Source organism: Procambarus clarkii, chromosome 2 (genome assembly GCF_040958095.1).
Source record: "Procambarus clarkii isolate CNS0578487 chromosome 2, FALCON_Pclarkii_2.0, whole genome shotgun sequence".
NCBI classification, from domain to species: Eukaryota; Metazoa; Arthropoda; class Malacostraca; order Decapoda; family Cambaridae; genus Procambarus; species Procambarus clarkii.
In genome coordinates, this window is record NC_091151.1 from 37,835,408 (window position 1) to 37,862,057 (window position 26,650).

The 26,650-nt window shown below is 42.1% G+C and overlaps 1 non-coding gene across 1 annotated transcript; it reads right to left on the reverse strand.

The window, feature by feature from the left end:
- Nucleotides 1-17,188: 17,188 nt before the first annotated feature.
- On the reverse strand, nt 17,189-17,351 carry LOC123762474 (U1 spliceosomal RNA). Its single transcript, XR_006773361.2, has one exon. It is a non-coding gene; the product is annotated as a U1 spliceosomal RNA (small nuclear RNA).
- Nucleotides 17,352-26,650: the final 9,299 nt, after the last annotated feature.

Here is a 26,650-nt window from a genome sequence, read left to right on the forward strand (position 1 = left end):
TGGGGTGTCTCCAAGATACTCGGTGTTGAAGCTTTGTGCCGAAGAACGTGTTGGTGACAGAGACCATGAAGGCAGCAGAGTTCTAGCAGACGTTGCCCGTTCTCATTCATCCTCCCTATGCCGTATATATATATATATATATATATATATATATATATATATATATATATATATATATATATATATATATATATAATATGTCGTACCTAGTAGCCAGAACGCACTTCTCGGCCTACTATGCAAGGCCTGATTTGCCTAATAAGCCAAGTTTTCATGAATTGTTTTTCGACTACCTAACCTACCTAACCTAACCTAACTTTTTCGGCTACCTAACCTAACATATAAAGATAGGTTAGGTTAGATTTGGTAGAGTTGGTTAGGTTCGGTCATATATCTACGGTAATTTTAACTCCAATAAAAAAAAATTAACCTCATACGTAATGAAATGAGTAGCTTTATCATTTCATAAGAAAAAAAATAAGAGAGAATATATTAATTCATGAAAATTTGGCTTATTAGGCAAATCAGGCCTTGCATAGTAGGCCGAGAAGTGCGTTCTGGCTACTAGGTACGACATATATATATATGTATATATAATATATATATATATATATATATATATATATATATATATATATATATATATATATATATATATATATATATATATATATATATATATATATAGTCAGTATGTCTTTATAATTAATGTAATGTTCGAAGTAAAATAGTTAACCGTTTGCTTTGACTGCGGGGAGGTAGTGGTTGGCCTTCGGTAGGAGGTGGTTGGAGGGAGGCCGGTGGGAGGAGTGGGGGGGGGGCAGTATTGAAGTTATGTGTTTTATGGTGTTACGACCGAAATGTGAATAGCATAAATTTTCTGTTAATTTTTCCGACATAAGTGAATAATGCTGCATATTACCATAAGAAAAAATAATTTATTTGATTTGTTTTGCTTTCAAAATATTTATGGCAGCCAGTGCCAAAAATTATCGTGGTGGTTCAGGTTGTCACTATGGCACTGCGGTTCCAAACCCTAGACCCCTTCTTTCTTCAAACTTGGGTGGGGCTAGCTCCAAGCCTGGCCTCCAACTTTAGACAGACAAGCAAAATAAAGAGACATTTTTTCTTAAAGTATAGACATATCCTCACTGATGTATTACTCAATGTCTAGCAACAAAATGTTGACATGAGGTAAAATTGGTACAGTATAGTAAAAAGTCAAAGAGACGATACATATTTTTTTGTTTTCACAATACATCTTCACCCTTATAATTATATATAGTAGCATGTGCTACTTGGAACTTTTTGTTCCATGTAGCCGAATCTTAAACAACAACAGTAGCTTGCACTGCAACAATTTTAAACTACAATGTATATACATTGTATTTCAAAACTGTTGAATTACAATAGTACATTGAATTCAATATATGCCTCAAAATTTTTGGGGCATAATAACTCTGGCTCTGGCTGGCATATAAAGGATTTTAGAGGCATATAAATATAAAGGCATTTTAGAGGCATATAAATTTAGAGGCTCTGGAACTGAACCCCAAAAATTCGCATGCCAAAGCAAGTTATAGTTTCGATAACCCAGTTACTGTATGTATATTTAATATATGTATTAACAAATGGTTCAAGAACTGGACCATAATAGTCTCTAAGCTAAGTAATTTATATTTTCGATGAGCTAGTCTCATAAAAAATTATTTCCTTATTATTTGTTATATAAAATGGTGGGCTTGCTATGGGGAAACTAGTGCTATTCAGGGGTAAGGTCAGTCAGAATAAAGATGTATCTACTTGGGGAGATCAGTAAGGCCCGGCCCCCATGGAAACTAGAAGTAGTGCTGACTACTTGGCTACACAACAAGGTCAGTCTAGGGAATGATCAAGGTCTCCTACACAGGAAGAACGATACTCTTATAATTCATGTACTTATTTATTAATCCCTTAACAGCCCCCCATATACATTCACACCAATAACAATAATAATAATAACTTTACCACACTACCTTACGGTTAAAGCCTTGGTCCACATAAGCAGGATACAAGGTTTTACACTGAACACAAGCTAGGGTAAAGCTCTACTATTGAATAACTTGAAGTTAGAGTCAGCTTAGGGTAGGGGGACCACGTGGTTCCAATGGGACCCCCTTTAGAATAACTAGTAATATAAACTCTAAAAACACCTACTACACACAGAGTATACTACTCTACACATAGAACATGAGTATGCCAGAGATTGAATAATGTACTCAGTATATACTTATCTTGAACAAGACACAGAAATAAGGAAACGAAGAGGAAGGGGAGGGGGTTCCTTTCACCACAGCCAGCAACCAGAGAAGAACGCTCCCAGCGAGCAGCTCAGGCCTCCTGCATGTGGTGGTGCCAGAAGGAGCCTAATTGATCGTGCAGCTAAGCACATTAAAAATCTTCCCCTATGCAAGATATTGTTACTTTACAAATGATTAAAGTATTAGTAAACATAGTTGGTGCCAATGTTATTATTTAATAATCAACCCCCAGCTCAGTCTTTAAATGCTCTTTGAGAAACGATAATAGTCTTACGTCTGGCAGGGAAGATACAAACAAAGACACATCGAGTTGCGTTTTGCTACTCTAACGTAGCTTATTTAGTTCAATGTTGACCTCTGGTTTCCACTGAAGAACCCCGGGTCGTAACATTATTCACACTAGAGCCGCCTCCAGTGGGCGGCGGTGGAAAGGTCACCCGCATTAACTACCTACAGTTAGCAAACTGAGATACTTGGCTAAAATTCTGGCAGTAGATTATTTTGTATTCAATATCTACACATTTCTTGAATAATTGTTACACTATTGACTGTAAAATCATTCATCTATTCGTACTCTATCACATAGTGATGGATGGAGTGCGATAAATTCCCGTGACACAGTTCACATTTGGTCAGGATATTGCAGGGTAATGGAAGAGCTGCCTCTTATGAGCTTAGTCTACGTGGCGAATACTCGTAGTGTAAATATTTCGTTTATCTAGTACAGGGGTCTCCAAACTATGGCCCGCGGGCCACATCCGGCCCGCCACATAATTTCATCCGGCCCTCCAAACAAATCCCTGTGTGGTGGCCTTGAAAAAATAATTATCGTACGAATGGCATCGCAGAATTATTCAAAGCTGGGGCTGCTGACTGGTGGCGCTCAACCCGAGTCAGTTTTCCTCTCTCTCGATAGTGTGACGCACAGATACTAATACTGGTAGGTATGTGTTGTGCATTACAAGCAATCAGTTGTGTATAACTGTATATTGTGGGGATGGAGGGCGAGTGGGGCTTCGCTGCTTCCGTTTCAGGGAGCACAAACACTGTACAATATTCTTTTCTCTGTACTTTGACAATGCCTTTATCTTAGTTATACAAAATAGCAATAATACTATTGTAGCCAGAAATATTGCATGTTTAAAATAGTTAAAATGGTAACCATTAAGTTTATCAACGAAAGCTGTTGCCATAATATTTACCACTTTATAATAATATGCTATGCTTTTTAACACCACATACAAGCTGTTTTTTTCCTGTAGAATTTTTTATTCCTCCGGCCCGCATAAATATGGGAAATATATAATGTGGCCCTTACATTGAAAAGTTTGGAGACCCCTGATCTAGTAGAAGCGAAATATGTAAGTGCAAGAATTGCCAGCGGCCGTCGTGGAGTGCCGGCACCCCACGACGGTCGCTGGCACTCCACGACGGTCGCTGGCACTCCACGACGGTTGCTGGCACTCCACGACGGTTGCTGGCACTCCACGACGGTTGCTGGCACTCCACGACGGTTGCTGGCACTCCACGACGGTTGCTGGCACTCCACGACGGTTGCTGGCACTCCACGACGGTTGCTGGCACTCCACGACGGTTGCTGGCACTCCACGACGGTTGCTGGCACTCCACGACGGTTGCTGGCACTCCACGACGGTCGCTGGCACTCCACGACGGTCGCTGGCACTCCACGACGGTCGCCGGCACTCCACGACGGTCGCTGGCACTCCACGACGGTCGCCGGCACTCCACGACGGTCGCTGGCACTCCACGACGGTCGCTGGCACTCCACGACGGTCGTCGGCACTCCACGACGGTCGCTGGCACTCCACGACGGTCGCTGGCACTCCACGACGGTCGCTGGCACTCCACGACGGTCGCTGGCACTCCACGACGGTCGTCGGCACTCCACGACGGTCGCCGGCACTCCACGACGGTCGCCGGCACTCCACGACGGTCGCCGGCACTCCACGACGGTCCCTGGCACTCCACGACGGTCGCTGGCACTTCACGACGGTCGCTGGCACTCCACGACGGTCGCTGGCACTCCACGACGGTCGCTGGCACTCCACGACGGTCGCTGGCACTCCACGACGGTCGCCGGCACTCCACGACGGTCGCTGGCACTCCACGACGGTCGCCGGCACTCCACCACGGTCGCTGGCACTCCACGACGATCGCCGGCACTCCACGACGGTCGCCGGCACTCCACCACGGTCGCTGGCACTCCACGACGGTCGCCGGCACTCCACAACGGTCGCTGGCACTCCGCGACGGTTGGACTCTTACTCGATCAGTCATAAACACCGACTATCAGCTAGTGCTCACAGCTGGTGCTGACTTGGACTAACTGGTAGTCAAACTCTCACATACTATCACCAAGTACTCAGAGCTGGTAGTCTGACTCACAATGACCCACCACCACCAACAAGTACTCACAGTGACCCACCACCACCAACAGGTACTCAGTGACCCACCACCACCAACAAGTACTCACAGTGACTCACCACCAACAAGTACTCACCGTGACCCACCACCACCAAGAAGTACTCACAGTGACCCACCACCAACAAGTACTCACAGTGACCCACCACCACCAAGAAGTACTCACAGTGACCCACCACCAAGAAGTACTCACAGTGACCCACCACCAACAAGTACTCACAGTGACCCACCACCACCAACAGGTACTCAGTGACCCACCACCACCAACAAGTACTCACAGTGACCCACCACCAACAAGTACTCACAGTGACCCACCACCAACAAGTACTCACAGTGACCCACCACCAACAAGTACTCACAGTGACCCACCACCAACAAGTACTCACAGTGACCCACCACCAACAAGTACTCACAGTGACCCACCACCAACAAGTACTCACAGTGACCCACCACCAACAGGTACTCAGTGACCCACCACCACCAACAAGTACTCACAGTGACCCACCACCAACAAGTACTCACAGTGACCCACCACCAACAAGTACTCACAGTGACCCACCACCAACAGGTACTCAGTGACCCACCACCACCAACAAGTACTCACAGTGACCCACCACCAACAAGTACTCACAGCGACCCACCACCACCAACAAGTACTCACAGTGACCCACCACCAACAAGTACTCACAGTGACCCACCACCACCAACAAGTACTCACAGTGACCCACCACCAACAAGTACTCACAGTGACCCACCACCAACAAGTACTCACAGTGACCCACCACCACCAACAAGTACTCACAGTGACCCACCACCAACAAGTACTCACAGTGACCCACCACCACCAACAAGTACTCACAGTGACCCACCACCAACAAGTACTCACAGTGACCCACCACCACCAACAAGTACTCACAGTGACCCACCACCAACAAGTACTCACAGTGACCCACCACCACCAACAAGTACTCACAGTGACCCACCACCAACAAGTACTCACAGTGACCCACCAACAAGTACTCACTGTGACCCACCACCACCAACAAGTACTCACAGGGACCCACCACCACCAACAAGTACTCACAGTGACCCACCACCACCAACAAGTACTCACAGTGACCCACCACCAACAAGTACTCACAGTGACCCACCACCACCAACAAGTACTCACAGTGACCCACCACCACCAACAAGTACTCACAGTGACCCACCACCACCAACAAGTACTCATAGTGACCCACCACCACCAACAAGTACTCACAGTGACCCACCACCAACAACAAGTACTCACAGTGACCCACCACCAACAACAAGTACTCACAGTGACCCACCACCACCAACAAGTACTCACAGTGACCCACCACCACCACCACCAAGTACTCACAGTGACCCACCACCACCACCAACAAGTACTCACAGTGACCCACCACCACCACCAACAAGTACTCACAGTGACCCACCACCACCACCAACAAGTACTCACAGTGACCCACCACCACCACCAACAAGTACTCACAGTGACCCACCACCACCACCAACAAGTACTCACAGTGACCCACCACCACCACCAACAAGTACTCACAGTGACCCACCACCACCACCAACAAGTACTCACAGTGACCCACCACCACCACCAACAAGTACTCACAGTGACCCACCACCACCACCAACAAGTACTCACAGTGACCCACCACCACCACCAACAAGTACTCACAGTGACCCACCACCACCACCAACAAGTACTCACAGTGACCCACCACCACCACCAACAAGTACTCACAGTGACCCACCACCACCACCAACAAGTACTCACAGTGACCCACCACCACCACCAACAAGTACTCACAGTGACCCACCACCACCGCCAACAAGTACTCACAGTGACCCACCACCACCGCCAACAAGTACTCACAGTGACCCACCACCACCGCCAACAAGTACTCACAGTGACCCACCACCACCACCAACAAGTACTCACAGTGACCCACCACCACCAACAAGTACTCACAGTGACCCACCACCACCAACAAGTACTCACAGTGACCCACCACCACCAACAAGTACTCACAGTGACCCACCACCACCAACAAGTACTCACAGTGACCCACCACCACCAACAAGTACTCACAGTGACCCACCACCACCAACAAGTACTCACAGTGACCCACCACCAACAACAAGTACTCACAGTGACCCACCACCAACAACAAGTACTCACAGTGACCCACCACCAACAACAAGTACTCACAGTGACCCACCACCACCAACAAGTACTCACAGTGACCCACCACCAACAACAAGTACTCACAGTGACCCACCACCAACAACAAGTACTCACAGTGACCCACCACCAACAACAAGTACTCACAGTGACCCACCACCACCACCAACAAGTACTCACAGTGACCCACCACCACCACCAACAAGTACTCACAGTGACCCACCACCACCACCAACAAGTACTCACAGTGACCCACCACCACCACCAACAAGTACTCACAGTGACCCACCACCACCACCAACAAGTACTCACAGTGACCCACCACCACCACCAACAAGTACTCACAGTGACCCACCACCACCAACAAGTACTCACAGTGACCCACCACCACCAACAAGTACTCACAGTGACCCACCACCACCAACAAGTACTCACAGTGACCCACCACCACCAACAAGTACTCACAGTGACCCACCACCACCAACAAGTACTCACAGTGACCCACCACCACCAACAAGTACTCACAGTGACCCACCACCACCAACAAGTACTCACAGTGACCCACCACCACCAACAAGTACTCACAGTGACCCACCACCACCAACAAGTACTCACAGTGACCCACCACCACCAACAAGTACTCACAGTGACCCACCACCACCAACAAGTACTCACAGTGACCCACCACCACCAACAAGTACTCACAGTGACCCACCACCACCAACAAGTACTCACAGTGACCCACCACCACCACCAACAAGTACTCACAGTGACCCACCACCACCACCAACAAGTACTCACAGTGACCCACCACCACCACCAACAAGTACTCACAGTGACCCACCACCACCACCAACAAGTACTCACAGTGACCCACCACCACCACCAACAAGTACTCACAGTGACCCACCACCACCACCAACAAGTACTCACAGTGACCCACCACCACCACCAACAAGTACTCACAGTGACCCACCACCACCACCAACAAGTACTCACAGTGACCCACCACCACCACCAACAAGTACTCACAGTGACCCACCACCACCACCAACAAGTACTCACAGTGACCCACCACCACCACCAACAAGTACTCACAGTGACCCACCACCACCACCAACAAGTACTCACAGTGACCCACCACCACCACCAACAAGTACTCACAGTGACCCCCCACCACCACCAACAAGTACTCACAGTGACCCACCACCACCAACAAGTACTCACAGTGACCCACCACCAACAACAAGTACTCACAGTGACCCACCACCAACAACAAGTACTCACAGTGACCCACCACCAACAACAAGTACTCACAGTGACCCACCACCAACAACAAGTACTCACAGTGACCCACCACCACCAACAAGTACTCACAGTGACCCACCACCAACAAGTACTCACAGCCACTGTTAACTTGGACGACCTGGTAGTCAGCCGGGTCGTTGAGGGCGTAGCCAGCGATCTTGTAGTAGTAGCCGAAGCCGTCTCGAAGACTCTCTACGACCTTGTCTGCTGCAGCAGAGTTGAGCAGGAGCAGGAGGAGCAGCAGGTGGGGCATCACCACCTGCTGCCGCCTGCCCCGGGTGCCAGTAACCTGCCACCACCTGCCACGGGTGGCACCCAGCTGCCACCACCTGCCACGGGTGGCACCCAGCTGCCACCACCTGCCACGGGTGGCACCCAGCTGCCACCATCTGCCACGGGTGGCACCCAGCTGCCACCATCTGCCACGGGTGGCACCCACCTCATCACACCTCACTCCTGCCATGTCTGTCGCCGGTCCTGGCCGTCTCTCTCACCCCAGGCTGTGGTAGATGGCGACCGGGTTCATGGCCAGTGCGCATGCGCTCACCGGGTTTATGGGCAGTGCGCATGCACTCACCGGGTTTATGGGCAGTGCGCATGCACTCACCGGGTTCATGGCCAGTGCGCATGCACTGACCCATGGCCTGTGCGCATGCGCTCACCGCTATGATCGCGCACCACACTAGATGTGCAGGCCCTTAACATTCTTTGGAGACAGAGCCTAGATACTGGCGTTATCCCAGACATTAAATACAGCAGAACTAGCACCACTCCATAAAGGAGTAAATAAGGCAGGGGGGCAAAAAATTACAGACCGATAGCACTAACATCACACATCATGATAATCTTTGAAAGAGTGCTAAGAAGTAAGGTCACAAAATACATGGAATCACAGCATCTCCATAACCCCGGACAACATGGTTTCAGAACAGGGCGCTCTTGCCTGTCACAGTTGCTGGACCACTATGACTTGATGACATTAGATGCCATGGAAGACAAATAAAACGCTGATGTAATTTACACAGATTTTGCAAAAGCCTTCGACAAATGTGACCATGGTGTTATTGCACATACAATGCATTCAAAAGGAATTACTGGAAAAATAGGCAGATGGATCTGCAATTTCATGACTAACAGAATCCAATGTGTAATAGTCAACAAAGTGAAATCCGGTCCATCAACCGTGAAGAGCTAAGAGCACAGTAACCCAGGGGACTGTGCTTGCTCCAGTACTTTTTCTCATTCTCATATGGAAAATAGACAAGGACACAAACCATAGTACTGCATCATCCTTTGCAGATGACACTAGGACTTTTATGAGTAGACAATATAGAGGACACGGCAAACCTCCAATCAGATGTAAATCAGGTCTTTCAATGGGCTACAGAAAATAATATGGTGTTTAATGAAGATAAGTTCCAGCTCTTGGGCTACGGAAAAAAAATCAAGTATAAAAACGGAAACCACGTACAAAACGCGGTCAAATCATACCAAAGAACGTAAAAGCAATGTAAAGGATTTGGGTGTACTCATGTCGGAAGACCTTACCTTTAAAGAACACAAGAAAGTAGAGCTCAGAACTGCAGGAAAAAATATTACAGATTATAGATAACAAGAACCTTTCAAACAAGAGAAGCCATACTCTTTCAAAGCTGGAGGAATTGCTGACCTGGTGAGCGTGCAGTGATCCTTTACTGCTAGAATCCACTCAGTAAAACATCTAAACTATTGGGAACGACTAAAATGCCTAAATCTGAATTCACTTGAGCGGGGGGGGGGGGGGAAGATAGATACATAATAATTTACACGTGGAACTTTTTAGAGAGGCTGGTCCCAAACCTGTAAACAGAAATAACACCACATGAGGCCAGAAGGCATGGCAGGATGTGCAGAATACCCCCGTTGAAAACCAGAGGTGCAACAGGAACTCTGAGAGTTCCTGACATATGTCATATCTACATATATCTCTACGACATATATATCTACGACAAGGGGAATTGAGTTCATCAGAGGCCCGAGACTGTTCAACACGCTTCTACTGCATATTTATTTATTCATTTTTATTTTATTTATATATACAAGAGTTCTTACATTCTTGTACAGCCACTAGCACGCATAGCGTTTCGGGCAGGTCCTTAATCCCATGTTCCCCTGAATACGACCCGCCAAATCGTTTAACAACCAGGTACCCATTTTACTGTTGGGTTACATAAGGGGCATAACTGACCGATCCCTCACAGTGTTCAAGAGAGAACTGGATAAGCACCTCCAAAGGATACCTGATCAACCAGGCTGTGATTCATACTTCAGACTGCGAGCAGCCGCGTCCAACAGCCTGGTTGACCAGTCCAGCGACAAGGAGGCCAAGTCAGAGAATGGACCGCGCGGACGTTGATCAACGAAATCAACGCACGGTAACCGCAAGGTTGGTGTTGACCACTCCCCTCACACTGTGTGTTGACCACTCCCCTCACACTGTGTGTTGACCACTCCCCCTCACACTGTGTGTTGACCACTCCTCTCACAGTGTGTCGTCACACTCGCGAGGCTCAGTAATTTGCACTTGCAAACTCAACGACCGCGAGTTCTAAATATTTCACTTAGCATTAATGTTGTTGAAATTGATGGCGAGAGTGAGTAGTGCTAATAGCGAACATCTTAAAGGACCTCGCAAGGTAAATCATGCAGTTAGCATTCATTAAACCAGTACTGGTAGTAGTAGGTGGGGGCCTACCACCAGGGGCCTACAACAAGTGGCAGGTGCCACATGTTGAGACACCTGAGTGGCCTCTTGTCACGCCCTACTGTCACCTTGGTCTTGGTACTTCGCCTCTCTTCTTGGAAACTGGTCGTGTCAGCCCAGACACACATGCACTCATCACACATCCCACAGCAGAGAGTCTGAAACCTTCCCACAAAACATCCATTGCCACTGCGACCCATAGAGACCCACAGAGAACACAATGCGGCCAAAACGTGTAAAAGTTAGGTCTATCCCCCCCCCTCTCCCCTCCCCCCTCAACTGTCAGGCTTTTGGAAAAAGTTACATTCTGAAAATCCTCAAGGATGGGGCCGGCATCACACCCAGTGACATTAGTCAGCAAGGTGAGGATATCGTGCTCTCTCTCTCTCACAACTGCAAAGGACCCAGAAAAACTCCTGGGCTACAATTTCTCACTTCGCAAGGAGCACCACCTCTATCTCCACAACCCACGTCAGTTCCTAGCCGAAATATCAGTGTTTGTCAGCAAGACCAGCTCATGGATAACTGACCGCACAGAAAGTGAGATCAGTACGAATATTGAGTCCGAAAACCCGAACACGGGCGTGTTCGCCATTGTGTTCTGCACTGACGATAAAGCAACGAGGAAGATCATTTTCACCTCAGCAGCTATGGTTACTCATACTGCCACACAAGGCTTCTACTGCTTCGACATCAAGATACCGCCCCACCAAATGAAAAAGGAACGAAATCACGAGCTCCAACAGTGTTTCAAGCGCTACGAGCTCTCCCACCCCACCAACAAGTGTCAGCACCCCGTCCAGAACATGACGGCACCACATGCCGACATTATCCCTGGTCTTATACGACTAGCGGAGAGGTTTGCCGGACCAGACAACCACCGATTCGTCAGGGAACTGAATGTGCTGTACCAAGCCAATGGTCTTGGCCCCAGCCCCTAACGCAAGTCTCACTACCTCCCCTACAACACAGGGGACTTCCACAAAGTCCACCACTAGGTTGATCTCAACTCAGACTTCAGCTCCGCCAAAGACCTAGGCTGCATAAACAGTAGCATCCACCAGTCCAGCCTCAAAAGCTACCACCATCACCGTCTCAACAGAGGTGCTCGCAGACGTGCTCTCTCGGATCACCAACAACACCACCGACGTGACCGAACCGGCTTTTACCACAACTCATCGACTCCAAAGCCAACCTCAGCCTCAGGCTGTGAGACCAAGACCACTAACAACGGACTACGCCACGGACTTGTCATGCGAGGAAATCTCAGTAAGAGCTCCATCGCCGCGACACTCGCCCTACTCCGTACAAGATCTCCTCACGGAGGCCACATCACCCAACTCCAGTGACAACACAGCCATGTCAACTCGCAGCAAGACTCACACTAAGAAAAAACGGAAGACCTAGAGGCCTACACTAACTCACCAGCTCGATAGTTGGTATAGGTAGCCGTCCGAGACCGTCCCCCCCACCACCCCAAAAAAAAGAAAAACATCCATCCATTTACAGATCTCCAGTATCAGTTACTGGTAATGGCGCTAAAGAGCCTCCACTTACGGGCTATTCATGCCCGTGCCACCTTTTGGGTGGCTTAATTTGTATCAATCAGCCCAGACACGGGTCTGGAGGGGTCACAGGGTCCAAGAGCTAATAACTCGATTCTGCGGACAAAAATAGTACATACTGAGCGACACCAGCCCACACAGGCGGCATATCTGACAGTCCCCACCAGGTATATCTAACAGTCCCCACCAGGTATATCTAACAGTCCCCACCAGGTATATCTAACAGTCCCCACCAGGTATATCTAACAGTCCCCACCAGGTATATCTAACAGTCCCCACCAGGTATATCTAACAGTCCCCACCAGGTATATCTAACAGTCCCCACCAGGTATATCTAACAGTCCTCACCAGGTATATCTAACAGTCCCCACCAGGTATATCTAACAGTCCCCACCAGGTATATCTAACAGTCCCCACCAGGTATATCTAACAGTCCCCACCAGGTATATCTAACAGTCCCCACCAGGTATATCTAACAGTCCCCCTCCAGGCATATCTAACAGTCCCCACCAGGTATATCTAACAGTCCCCACCAGGTATATCTAACAGTCCTCACCAGGTATATCTAACAGTCCCCACCAGGTATATCTAACAGTCCCCACCAGGTATATCTAACAGTCCCCACCAGGTATATCTAACAGTCCCCACCAGGTATATCTAACAGTCCCCACCAGGCATATCTAACATGGACTAAACACGCCCCCAACCATCTCCTGGTGCGTGTGTACAGGTGAGGTGACCTCACTGAGTAACCTCAGGAGGTCACGGGCGGGTCAACACACACGCCCTCACCCTTGGCGACGCTGTAGTGCTGACTACACAAGATTATCATATCGTGTGTCTCTCAGGTATATATCAGACCTCGTCATTTGAATGTTCTTTCTCATTTATCAGTATTGATTTTTACTTTGAATTCACTGCCAGCTAAAAAAAAAAAATAACATAAGTATTTATATTCATTTTTAATAGAAATGTGGTCATGACTATTTAATGTCTGAGTGTATCCAGAGTATTGGAGAACTCTAACCAACATCACCTTGCCAACCACCATCTTTTTTTACTTCCACCACTACCATCATATTCATCATTGCCACCATTCCAACTACCATCATAACCATTATCATCACAATCATCACTACCTCCACCATCACCACAACTATCATTATCACTATCTCCAGAATCACAACTTAAATAAAATACACTTGTTTGTTCTTTAAAATTATAATAATAATAATATATATATATATATATATATATATATATATATATATATATATATGTATATATATATATATATATGTATATATATATATATATGTCGTACCTAGTAGCCAGAACGCACTTCTCAGCCTACTATGCAAGGCCCGATTTGCCTAATAAGCCAAGTTTTCCTGAATTAATATATTTTCTCTAATTTTTTTCTTATTAAATGATAAAGCTACCCATTTTATTATGAATGAGGTCAATTTTTTATTATTGGAGTTAAAATTAACGTAGATATATGACCGAACCTAACCAACCCTACCTAACCTAACCTAACCTATCTTTATAGGTTAGGTTAGGTTAGGTAGCCGAAAAAGTTAGGTTAGGTTAGGTTAGGTAGGTTAGGTAGTCGAAAAACAATTAATTCATGAAAACTTGGCTTATTAGGCAAATTGGGCCTTGCATAGTAGGCTGAGAAGTGCGTTCTGGCTATTAGGTACGACATATATATATATATATATATATATATATATATATATATATATATATATATATATATATATATATTATATATATATATATATATATATATATATATATATATATATATATATATATATATATATATATATATATTATTAAATATGACCGAAAAAGTAAGATTAATAATTCTAACACGAATTTTCTCAATGTTTCTTATATTAATTTTCACTGTTGATGGTAACTGAAAAATCAATTCTCCAAAATTCATTTTTATTTCTAGTCTGACGCGACACTTGAACGCGTTTCGTAAAACTTATTACATTTTCAAAGACTTTAATATACACACACACACAACTATAAGTAAACAGAGTTTAAACAGCTTCGTTTTTATACCTGCATTTGGGTGAGGTGATATGTTACAACAGTTTTGGATGAGGTGAAAACAAACTTTCAACACAAGACAGAACACGAAACAATGGGTATAATATTTTGTAAGTTAAAGGGAAGAATGGAAGTAACTGCAAAGGGCCTATTGGCCCATATTTCTTGATGCTTCTATATTGGTGCGGAGTCTTGAAGTAGGTAGAATATAGTTGTGCATTAATTGGCTGTTGATTGCTGGTGTCGACTTCATAATGTGTAGTGCCTCGCAGATATCAAGCCGCCTGCTATCGCTGTATCTATCGATGATTTCCGTGTTTTTTGTTAAGACTTCTCTGGTGATGGTCTGGTTGTGGGAAGAGATTATATGTTCCTTAATAGAGCCCTGTTGCTTATGCATCGTTAATCACCTGGAAAGAGATGTTGTTGTCTTGCCTATATACTGAATTCTTTGAGGCTTACAGTCCCCAAGTGGGCATTTGAAGGCATAGACGACATTGGTCTCTTTTAAAGCGTTCTGCTTTGTGTCTGGAGAGTTTCTCATGAGTAGGTTGGCCGTTTTCTTGGTTTTATAGTAGATCGTCAATTGTATCTTCTGATTTTTGTCTGTAGGGATAACGTTTCTATTAACAATATCTTTCAGGACCCTTTCCTCCGTTTTATGAGCTGTGGAAAAGAAGTTCCTGTAAAATAGTCTAATAGGGGGTACAGGTGTTGTGTTAGTTGTCTCTTCAGAGGTTGCATGTCGTTTCACCTTCCTTCTTATGATGTCTTCAACGAAACCATTGGAGAAGCCGTTGTTGACTAGGCCATATACTGCAATGTATATGGCCGTTGAAACCGGCCATATACTGCAGGTATGTTGACGACATTTTTACACAGGTACCTGATGTCAGACATCTGCAGGAGCTGAAGGAGGCATTTGAGCGGAATTATAATAATAATAATAATAATAATTTTTATTTAGGTAAAGGTACATACATAAAGAGATTTTACAAAGTTTGTTGGCTTTATAGATAGAGCTAGTACATACAATGCCTAAAGCCACTATTACGCAAAGCGTTTCGGGCAATTCTGTGTTGCGTTTCACTTACGAAATGGAGAAGGATGGGAAGCTGCCCTTTCTAGATGTAACAGTCATGAAAAGGAGCGGAGGTTTCCACACTGCAGTCTACACTAAGGAAACAAACATAGGAATGTGCCTCAATGCCAACAGTGACTGCCCAGACAGGTACAAGAAGAGTGTCGTTAACGCTTATGTCGACCATGCTCTCAGCCACAGCTCAGGATGACTCAGAAGCCTAGTCAACAGGCTTCTCCAATGGTTTCGTTGAAGACATCATTAGAAGGAAGGTGAAACGCCATGCAACCTCTGAAGAGACGACTGAAAACTCAGTCTGGGGTGTGAGTTTTCAGTCGCATATAGTCCTGGGGACCATTCAGGCCTAGTTCGCATTTAGACCTCACGTAGTCCTCACGTGTGCCCCAAAGAATGAGGAGATTTGATAAAATGCTATGCCCAAGATTACCATCCGAGTGCCGGCGGGGAAGTGGTTCAAATAGCTTCGGCTATCACTTCCTTATGTCCGGTCGTGATGGTCAATTGGATTAAGGCGTCCTGTAGTTACCAGTTGTGTTGCTCCTGGGAGTATGGGTTCGAGTCACTTCTGGGGTGTGAGTTTTCAGTCGCATATAGTCCTGGGGACCATTCAGGCTTGTTCACATTTGTGTTCCTCACGTGTGCCCCAAAGAATGAGGAGATTTGATAAAATGCTATGCCCAAGATTACCATCCGAGTGCCGGCGGGGAAGTGGTTCAAATAGCTTCGGCTATCACTTCGCTATGTCCGGTCGTGATGGTCAAGCGGATTAAGGCATCCTGTAGTTACCAGTTGCGTTGCTCCTGGGAGTATGGGTTGCTCCTGAGTATGAGTTTTGAGTTTCCAAGTCTCAGGCAATAATTATTAATAATATTCTAATTCTCTCCATCGACTCATAAATGCTATATTCCCATTTAGGTTTAAGAATTACCTCAATGAGCTTACATATTGTTTCCATAATCTTTGTCATGCCTGAAGTGTCTATAACTACTATGTATTAGTGGCTTTAGGCACTGTCCATATACTGTATATAAGTGCTGTTGCATAAATAAATATTGTTATTATAGTTAGAAATGGTGCCGAATGCTGTCTAAGATTCTGATCTGGATTGTCATTGCTAGATGGTAGTCAGGTTAGCACCACACTGGTGGAGGGGGCTGTGGCCGAGTGGACAGCACAGGGGATACTTAATCCTGTGGTCTGATTCCCGGCGGAAACATATGAGCAGAGTTTCTTTCACCCCGATGCCCTTCGTTACCTAGCAGTAAATAGGTACTTGTGAGTTAGACAGCTGTTACGGGCTGCTTCCTGGGGGTGTGCTTGTGGGAAATTGGTAGTTAGAAACAGTTGAGAGGCGGGCCGAAAGAGCAGAGCTCAACCCCCGCAAACACAACCAAGTGAATACAGTACTTCTTGGAACATTCTACATATTAATTAGTTTATAAGGGGATAGCGCGAACGCAGTCCCCTGCTAACAAATATTTCGCACCCGAGTTAACCACATTTGGGTTAATCGCAAGGGTCAGCGCCGCCGGAGTGCAATGGCGAGCCTCGCCCTGGGAAAACCGCCTTCGTGATCACGGTGTCTCCTGTGCCAGGTAAGTATGAGTCTTCAGCCCTCCCCGCAGCCCCAACCACGCTACGCTGCCTACCTAAGTCGTGCAATACTAATATTATGGAAAAGTTTTAAGTTTACATAATTAAATACGTTTCTTGTAATAGTTTTGTATTTATTTATACATTTTTCAATATTTTATATAGAAATATATTTATATATTTCAGGTTAAAACTTACATGAACCGTTAAAGTAAAAATTTGCCGTTAGTCGGAGGGCAGCTTTTGAGAACGAGTCCACGGAACGTGTTAACTGGCTGGAATACTGTAACCTATAATTAGAAAGGAATATCTTCTCGTTCGTTATACTCAGCGTATAACTAGTCTCACAAGTTATTTGTTAATAACTTACACAATTGTTTTGGAACTAGTTTCTTAGTGGGAAGGTGATCGCTACAGAAAACGTTATATGACAAAAAACTACAGTATAAACAAATTTTATTGAGGAGTAACTAATGTGTTTTCGGTAGACCTAGTCATTTTGGACAAACTCAAATAATCTGATAAATTAATCATATTATTATTATTATATTAATATAATATACAAAACATTAAATATGTTAGTGGTTACATAATTGCCGACGTAATTATTTATTATGTTAAGCCAATAAAGTTTAGTTTAGTTCATATATTTTTGTTTATGTGATGGAGTGCGAAAAGATACGTGAATTTAGAGACAATTCTTTAACCAATGTTCCAACGATGTGTAAATATTTCATTCAAAATGATCTGCTACCAGAAATTTTAGCCAAATATCCCCAGTTTGCTAACTGTAGGTAGTAACTAGGTGTGATTGTAACCTATCCACCGCTGCCCACTGGATGGGGGGCGGTGTGCAGGACAAACATATCAATTGTGACATTAAGCAACTGACATAGGTGGAGAGCTAATTTAGAAACTGTACTTGTGGTCGATCTCGAACCCAATGTTGATGTGACGACTTATACTGAATTTTGTAACTAGCTCATCAAGATTGTAACTTGCTTAGCTAAATGAATTGTGGGGCTCAGTCCCTGAACCCATTATGTGCCTCTGTAACCCTTTCCACTACCGCCCACAAGATGGGTATGGGGTGCATAATAAATGAACTAAACACAAACTTATACATCATTGGGCTCAAGGACTGAATCCCAAATTTCATTGAGCTAACAAAGTTATTGATGAACTCAAGGCGCACACAAGTCAAGCGAGTACAAAATCACAGATCACACAAGTATCACATTTTATATTGCAGATTAAAACAGTAAAAATAGTAAACACAGCATTCAAGTGTTACACTCTTGGGAAGTCTAAATTTTAGTTGTTTAAATTTTATGTTTATGGTCCCCCTGTTTAATCCCCGTGGCGCAGTGGTAAAACACTCGCCTGGCGCTTCGCGAGCGCTCTGGCCTGAGACCCTGAGTTCGTATCCTGGCCGGGAAGATTGACAGGGCGCCAATCCTTAACTGTAGCCTCTGTCCGCCCAGCAGTGAATGGGTACCTGCTTGTTAAACGATTTGACGGGTCGTATTCCTGCGAAAATTAGGATTAAGGACCTGCCAGAAACAATATATGTGTTAGTGGCTGAAGAAGAATGTAAGAACTTTTGTATATACAGGTATAAATAAAAAATAAAAGTATATGCTTTACAAGGTGTGGGTTCCATGCTGGTGCTGCATACTCAAATAGGCGTGTGTATGAACTTGAAAGCCTCCTTATTTAGATTCTTAAATGAAGTTTCTGTTTGCCAATTTTTCATATGATGCTGATGTTGCTGCTGGGATTACATCTACTCCCAGGTCTTTTTCTCTTAGTTTTTTATCCCCATATGGTATAAATACAGGTCTCCAGTATCCCTTACCCATTGTCATTACTTTGTACTATTTAGACTTGATTCCATCTGTCCACTCCTGAAGTTCGTTAAGGTGTTCTTGTCTGGATAATTAGACATAATTCTTGTCACTACAGTCCTCTTTAGTTCTTACTTTTTAGTTTGGCAATAAATCCTCTAATCAAATAAATCTCAAAATAAACAATACCCAAATTTGTAACAAATTAGATGGCAAATTCCTTGGCATTCTCATTGACCACAAGCTGAATTTCCAGGGACACATTCTAAACATATCAAAAAAAGTTTCAAAAACTGTGGGCATTCTTTCTAAGATCAGATATTATGTACCACGCCCTGCCCTGGTGACTCTCTATTACTCCCTTATCTATCCATATCTCAACTATGGTATTTGTGCTTGGGGCTCTACTACCCAAAATCACTTACGTCCTCTAATTACTCAACACAAAGCTGCTATTAGGACAATATCCAATTCTGGCCCCAGACATCACTCGGTACCCCTACTCAAATCTCTGAATATGTTAGACATTAAGTCACTGCACATTCTCTCATGTGTATTATACATATATAAAACGCTAAACTATAATGCCAATCCTGATCTCAAAAGCTTCATAGAAGGTTGTAACAGAACCCATGAGCACCACACCAGAAATAAATACAGTTTTGATATTCCTAGAGTACGACTTAATCAAACTAGAAATGCTCTACAAATCAAGGGGCCCAGAATGTGGAATGACCTTCCCAACCATGTTAAAGACTGTACCTCTCTCAACCAGTTTAAGTTAAAAGCGAAGCTATACCTAATAAATTCCCTGTAACCTACCTTACCCTTCTATTGTCAACCAATGTCTGTTTTTTCTTTAAAGAGCGCTGTTTGTCGACATAATTGTATTTGTGCTGCTTTTTCATCTATGTTTTCATTTCTTGTTTTCATTCTACTCATTATGCTCAATTAGTATTAAGCTTGTCATTTAAGTTTATCATGCCCGAAACGCTTTGCGTAATAGTGGCTTTAGGCATTGTATGTACTAGCTCTACCTATAAGGCAACCAATCCTTGTAAAAATTTATTGTATGTATGTACCTTACCTAAATAAAATTGTATTGTATTGTATTGTACTCTTCTCATTAACTTTGCATCATCTGCAAGCGTCGATATGTACGAGCTTCCTCTCTCTGCAAGGTTAGATTAGATTTTTTATTCAGGTAAAGGTACATACATTGAGTTACATACATAATGTTCGATTTAAAGATAGAGATAGTACATACAATACCTAAAGCCACTAGTACGCATAGCGTTTCGGGCAAGGCGTGGGGGGAAAAAACAGACAAACTTAATAGTAATTGAGCTTAAAGTATAAATTGTTGAAAAAATAAAAAATAAAAAGAGGGGGGAACAAGGCAGAGAATAGCAATTATACAAGTTGATCAACAAACAGCATTGATTACAATAGTAAGACATGGGTTGACATTTAGGGGTAAGGTAGGTTACATGGAGTTTATTAGGTAGTTTTTAGTTTTTATCTTAAACTGGTTGAGAGAGGTACAGTCTTTGACGTGATTGGGAAGGTCATTCCACATTATGGATCCTTTGATTTGTAGAGAATTTCTAGTTTGATTAAGTAATTTCTTAATTTAAATTTTCATTTATTTTATTTTCATAGGTCATTTTCTTAATTTAAAAACAGCATTAGTTGTAAGACAAAGCCCTGTGGAACACCACTTTCCACTCCTCTCCAGGCTGACATATCGTCTCTAACTATGACCTTTCTTTCCTGTCTGCCAAGTACTCCCATATCCAGCCCAGCACCTTTATATTTACAAGCAAGTCCTTCCAGTACTTGTCTTTCCTATTGTGTATGTGAAGAAGTGTATAAAAATATTTTTTAGATGGTCATGGACGATTCAGTCTACCCATAAATCCTTCTTTGTGCTATTTTGGTGACTACAATTGTGGTCCAGTTCTTGAACCAATCATTGATATACTGTATACATTAAACTGTAGCAAAATTATCAAGATTCTTGTTTAACTAAACGAATTTTGGAGTACAATTCCTCAGTTCATTATGTGCCTCTGTAACCTTTTCCTCAATCACCCACAGGATGAGTGGTAGGGGAACCATGCATAATAAATGAACTAAACACTCATTGTAACAATACACTTAATAATCTGATTTCAGTAAGGTTTATATGGCTTAACATTAGTGTGACTAGTTAACAATAATTCCTTAATAAATCAGGCATCTTGCTCAAGATATCTGAGCTTACTGTCCTGAGATTGAAAACCTTCTTGAACAAAATTAATCTTATTCTAGATGTCTTTAGAGTTCCTCATACACAGAATTAATGAATCTTTAGTTAATTTATTGTGCATCCCTTACCAATCCCGTGGGCGGTAGTGGAATAGATTAGAGGTGCATAATGGGCTCGGGAACTGAACCTCAAAATTAATTTGGCTAAATAAGTTACAGCCTTGATAAACAAGTTACACAGTTATATACTTTAATGTATCATACACAAAACATTTTCTCCTTTCTAATGATAAAAGAAAAATTATAAATTTGTTTAAACATAATATTAACATGCAATGTAATATCTGAACCATGAATAAGGAACTGTAAACCAATGTTTGCATAGATTTACACTGACTCTTGGGATAGAAAGGAAATATTTATTTGTTGTAATGTTTGTTCATGGGTTCTTTTACATCTAGGAAAAAAAGTTTCAAAATAGGATTAATATTGAAGAAAATGACTCTACAAGAATAAATTCTGTAGCACAAAAGAATGTGGAATGAGTGCATGTTTAGGGATTTGAATAGAGGGAAAATGTGGTGGTCTAGACAATTTGCAGCCTACATTATTTCTACAGATTGATGTAAGACTATGGCTGAAATTAGCTTTTAATTAATTTTCCTTGGACAGTACTTCAGTTGTTGTTTTACAGTACTGTGTAACTATACTGATATTTTAATTCAACAACAAAAATGTTCTTGTTCCAATGAACTTTTGTAGTACTGTACTCTAGTAATCTCACAAGTGCTCTTATGGGTGTTGCTTGCATTTTATAACCACTCTAATCCCATGTACAGATTCCACATTGGTTAGATTTCATCAGAACACTGGAGTCTCACTGGCTCCCCAGTTATTTAGATATACCCCAAAATGAACTACAGTAGTTAACTCAGCAGTCAAGCAGGCCATCCTAGACACTTCAGCTCTCATTTAGTGTTCAGATTTCTACCTAATAATCAAGATAAATGCAAATAGTGGAGTGAATAAATTACCTTCCTCTAATCACCCAGATATGAGAAATCACGCTGGTTCACTTATGCACAGGCTTCTGCCCCCTTTACAGTAGTGAACGTTTTGTGAATGTCCGACTTTACGGGAGACAGAACACCATTTGTTCTTCTCAACCATTCCTTTACATTTGTCACTAGATACATTACTCTGCTCATACTTACTTTTTCATATGGAAACCTGATGTCCTGCTCTCACAGTGGCACCTTTTAAAAGTAATTACTGTAAATGCTTAGAAAAAGTAGAGCATTGGTAGGCATCCTGCAGACTTGGTATGCCTTAGTATAGTACAGTATTGATATGCTATACTAAATAATAAATATTGGGTACATATTGATCTCTTGCATAAAATAATTCTGTAAAACAAATTGGATAAATAAAAGTTATATCACAGCATAGTTTATTTTGAATTGTATCATGTACAAAGGATAATTATTAGCCAATTCTCATTTTTCATTGCAAACTGCATTCAAACAGCCATATCTGAAAATTGTGCTGAATGAATGACTTCCCCTCTTATAATTGTAAGTAGAAAAAAACATTAAGTATCTAAACAATCTAGATCTCTTGTTGTAATCTCTCTGCACATACATCACATATCACTATAATCAGAAGTAAATATACTACTGACCAAAACTAATCCAAAAGTTTGACTTTTACATGTAAAAGGGTTCTTTTTTTCAAAATTTGTTGTATGGTATATCAAGTCGAATGACCAGCCCCATTTAAAAGTGCTACCGAGTTGCTAGGTAGTTAGCCCTTTAACTTGCTGAAATGCATATTTAAAACTAAAGATACACCGAATATTTAACACTGAATATTTTAGCTTCGTTAGTAATAGGCTAATAATATATTTCATTGTGATTTAGAAAATTTACTGTACTATACATGCTTATTAGTTAGTCCTTTGATTAAGAGTCTCCTTTTAATAATTATTTCAAAACTTGTCAGCTGCTGAATTAGCAGTTATATAATGTCTTTGTAACTCTTACTCAGAACATACTCATGAAAATATAATAATACTGGGGGCAACCTTTTATTAAGTATTTTCTATATTTGCATATGTACAGCTACTGTTTTATTTAACTGACAGTTTCCTGATGCAAACTATTAAACAAGTGTATACTGTACAGTGGCCAATATACATGTTGGGGAAAACACTTTTTATACACACTGTGTCTAAACTGAAATGGTCAATTGCTTTGTCTAAAGAAACGGACCATTTCATGGCAGCCAAATATAGAGGTGACATTCTTTGGCATAAATAATAAACTTCATTTTTTTTAGGGGGGGGTGTGGATACACCCAAAAATCAGCATATGTATCAGGAAATTCAGCTTGCATCACTCTGTGATGAATGCAGATGTTATAAGTGATATATATATATATATATATTGAAAGAGGAGCTTTCTGGTACTGTACACAGTTACCGATACTTGAGCTGATTCTAGTCTGTAATATGAAGCCACAGAAACCATAAATATCTTTATTCAATGATATGAAGATTGACAATGTCAAATATTTAATCACAACTGAATACTGATTATCTGGACATCCTTTCATGATTTGATTTTTTTTTTTGGGGGGGGGGGGGCCATATCATAAGCATTCACTAAAAATTATGTTGTGGTCCCTAGAAAACTGTGAATTACAGTCATGTGAACAAAGCATTGAGAAAAAACACACATTAAATAATGAAACCTAAATACTGTACTTAGATCTTCAAATTTTCCAATATCAACAGTTCAATGTATAGCCAAATAAATAGCCACTGGCCCCCAAAAAATTAATATTAAAGCATTAGCAGTCCAAAATACCACCAAATATTCGTTCCCTCTCAGCACACAAAACTAGCGCACACGTCCCTCACATCAAACACATTCCAGCTGAATTATTTAACAATGCCAAAGTCTTGTATACAGCTTAATATATTAATTTCATATCTATATCATGCTGAAATAGCTGCATGTGGTTTATGTTAAAATTACAAGTTCACCGAGATGCAGCGAGAAATCCAACACACAAATATAAAATTAACTAGACATAACTTATTACAATCAAGGGTTAGTGCTGACACAGTTAAATTAAATTATATGCATTCAAACAAAATGTAGATAAACACCATTAAATTGGAACTTGGCGAGTTCAAATGAACACTAATATGAAATTTATTACAAGTACCTGTATTTAATTTTAAAGTAGCATAAACAACTTGCTAGCTTCTGTGAATTCAAAATAATTTAATCTCTGGAGGACAACTAATACTGGAAAATAACTACAGGACTCAAAAACGTCACTTTCATAAAAAAAAAAAAAAAAAACTTATAATAGCATTCTTGACTTCATACAGTTTAATTCATTAGTGTTGGTCAGTGTTAATATCTCTCTTAATGTATCAATTTGAAGACATTGAATTTTTTAATTAAAAAATCTTTGCAGCTTTATAAAACTTTGTCGAGGAACTTTTAAAAAAAATTCAGTCTTTCGAAACGTTAGCAAGAATAATTTCCGATTAACAACGGAATCTCTTGTTATTCTGACAAATACCATATAAATAGTGAACATTTGACTCTCAAGTCTACACAGTGCACTCAAAACATCATCTGATTCTACAAGACCTAATAATTTAGACCATTAAATTATTTTGTTTGGTTAACTGGATTTGAATTTGCAAGACAATGCGAGTCATTGGTACTAACAGCAGAATTTTTTCTCATAACTTTACATAAAAGAACCCTGGGTGCAATATGCCATTGACAGAATTTCAACAAATTCTTTCTGTGCCTGGTTTTCACTTTGAATTTGACAAAATAAGAAACTGATGTCCCAGTTGGAAGTAACCAGCTGGATGTACCGTACAATACAGTACTTCCTTGCTGTCAAGCATGCACCATCTAACCATTCAAACAAACTGCTCACTCATGCACATAAGCCCCACATACACTTTCTTTACATTTTCTATACCAAGAAGAGTGAGCCAAACATCTACTACTGACTAGTAGCAAGTCTTTGGTAAGCACTTGCAGGTCTTGTAATGGAGCATCAACATTTGTTCTTATCAAAGTGATAATTACAATACACCCTTTTAGTATGTGAGCTTATTTTATTTTACAATATACTACCAATTACTTTTTTTTATTATGCAGTACTGAACAGTACATGAGTTTTGTAATTAAACTTTTGACCTTGGAATATTTCATAAAAAAACTACCAGCACAGTCTTACATGTCTCTTCCCGTGTATCCCAGCAAGAAACTGGGAGTTAACTGTATTTCTTTAATCTGCCAGCTACTCTATAAACAGCTGCCAGATATACAAAAATTGCTTATCACAACCACCATTTCCCACACTTGCATGTGTAAGAATACAAGTCATATCCAATACTGCATTTTTTAACTTCAAATACATCTAGCCATTGTATTTTTAATAAATTTAATTTAAAAACAGGGAGATGTAAATCCTTCAAAATAAAATGTGGTAATTCCAAACTTTAATACATTTGCTATTATGATACCCCCTTCTACTAGCAGGAATGGCCAGACCAAAATACACTCATCTCACATAATAGTAAGAACTATTGGCTCCACAACTGACAAACTTTCAGTGTGGAGAGTAATGCGCTGCTAGTACACAATAGTGCATGTATTTATTAATAACACTGATAATTCTTTCAAATGATAAGAAGAATAGATGTACAAGTAGAGAAAGGGTGGAAAGAAAAGAAGGGTAGTAGGGAAGTGTTAAGAGGGTTAAAGAAGGTAAGAAAGGAAAGCTTATACATTACTGACTAAGCTCGCTTATCCGAACTATATGGGAAGGACCCCCCTCATGCACAATGAGCCAGACATCCGGAAAAGCAGAATTCTTACCGGGAAAGTTCAAAAGTTAAAATATTCGCAAATTTTTTGTACCACAATCAACAATTTGAATTTCCACACACACTATAATTAAAAAATATACAGTACTGTAATTTAAAACAAATTTCAGCTTACCTTGTTGTAGATTGTCTTGACTGATGCTGCATACAGTACTGTACAGTATCTTTAAATCAAGAATTCTTGAAAATTTACATAACCTAACACAACACTAAAATAACTGAACATGTCATTAGGTTGACAAGGTTCGTTTTGACAGCCAGCTGCTGAAGCTTCAGTGGTTGAAG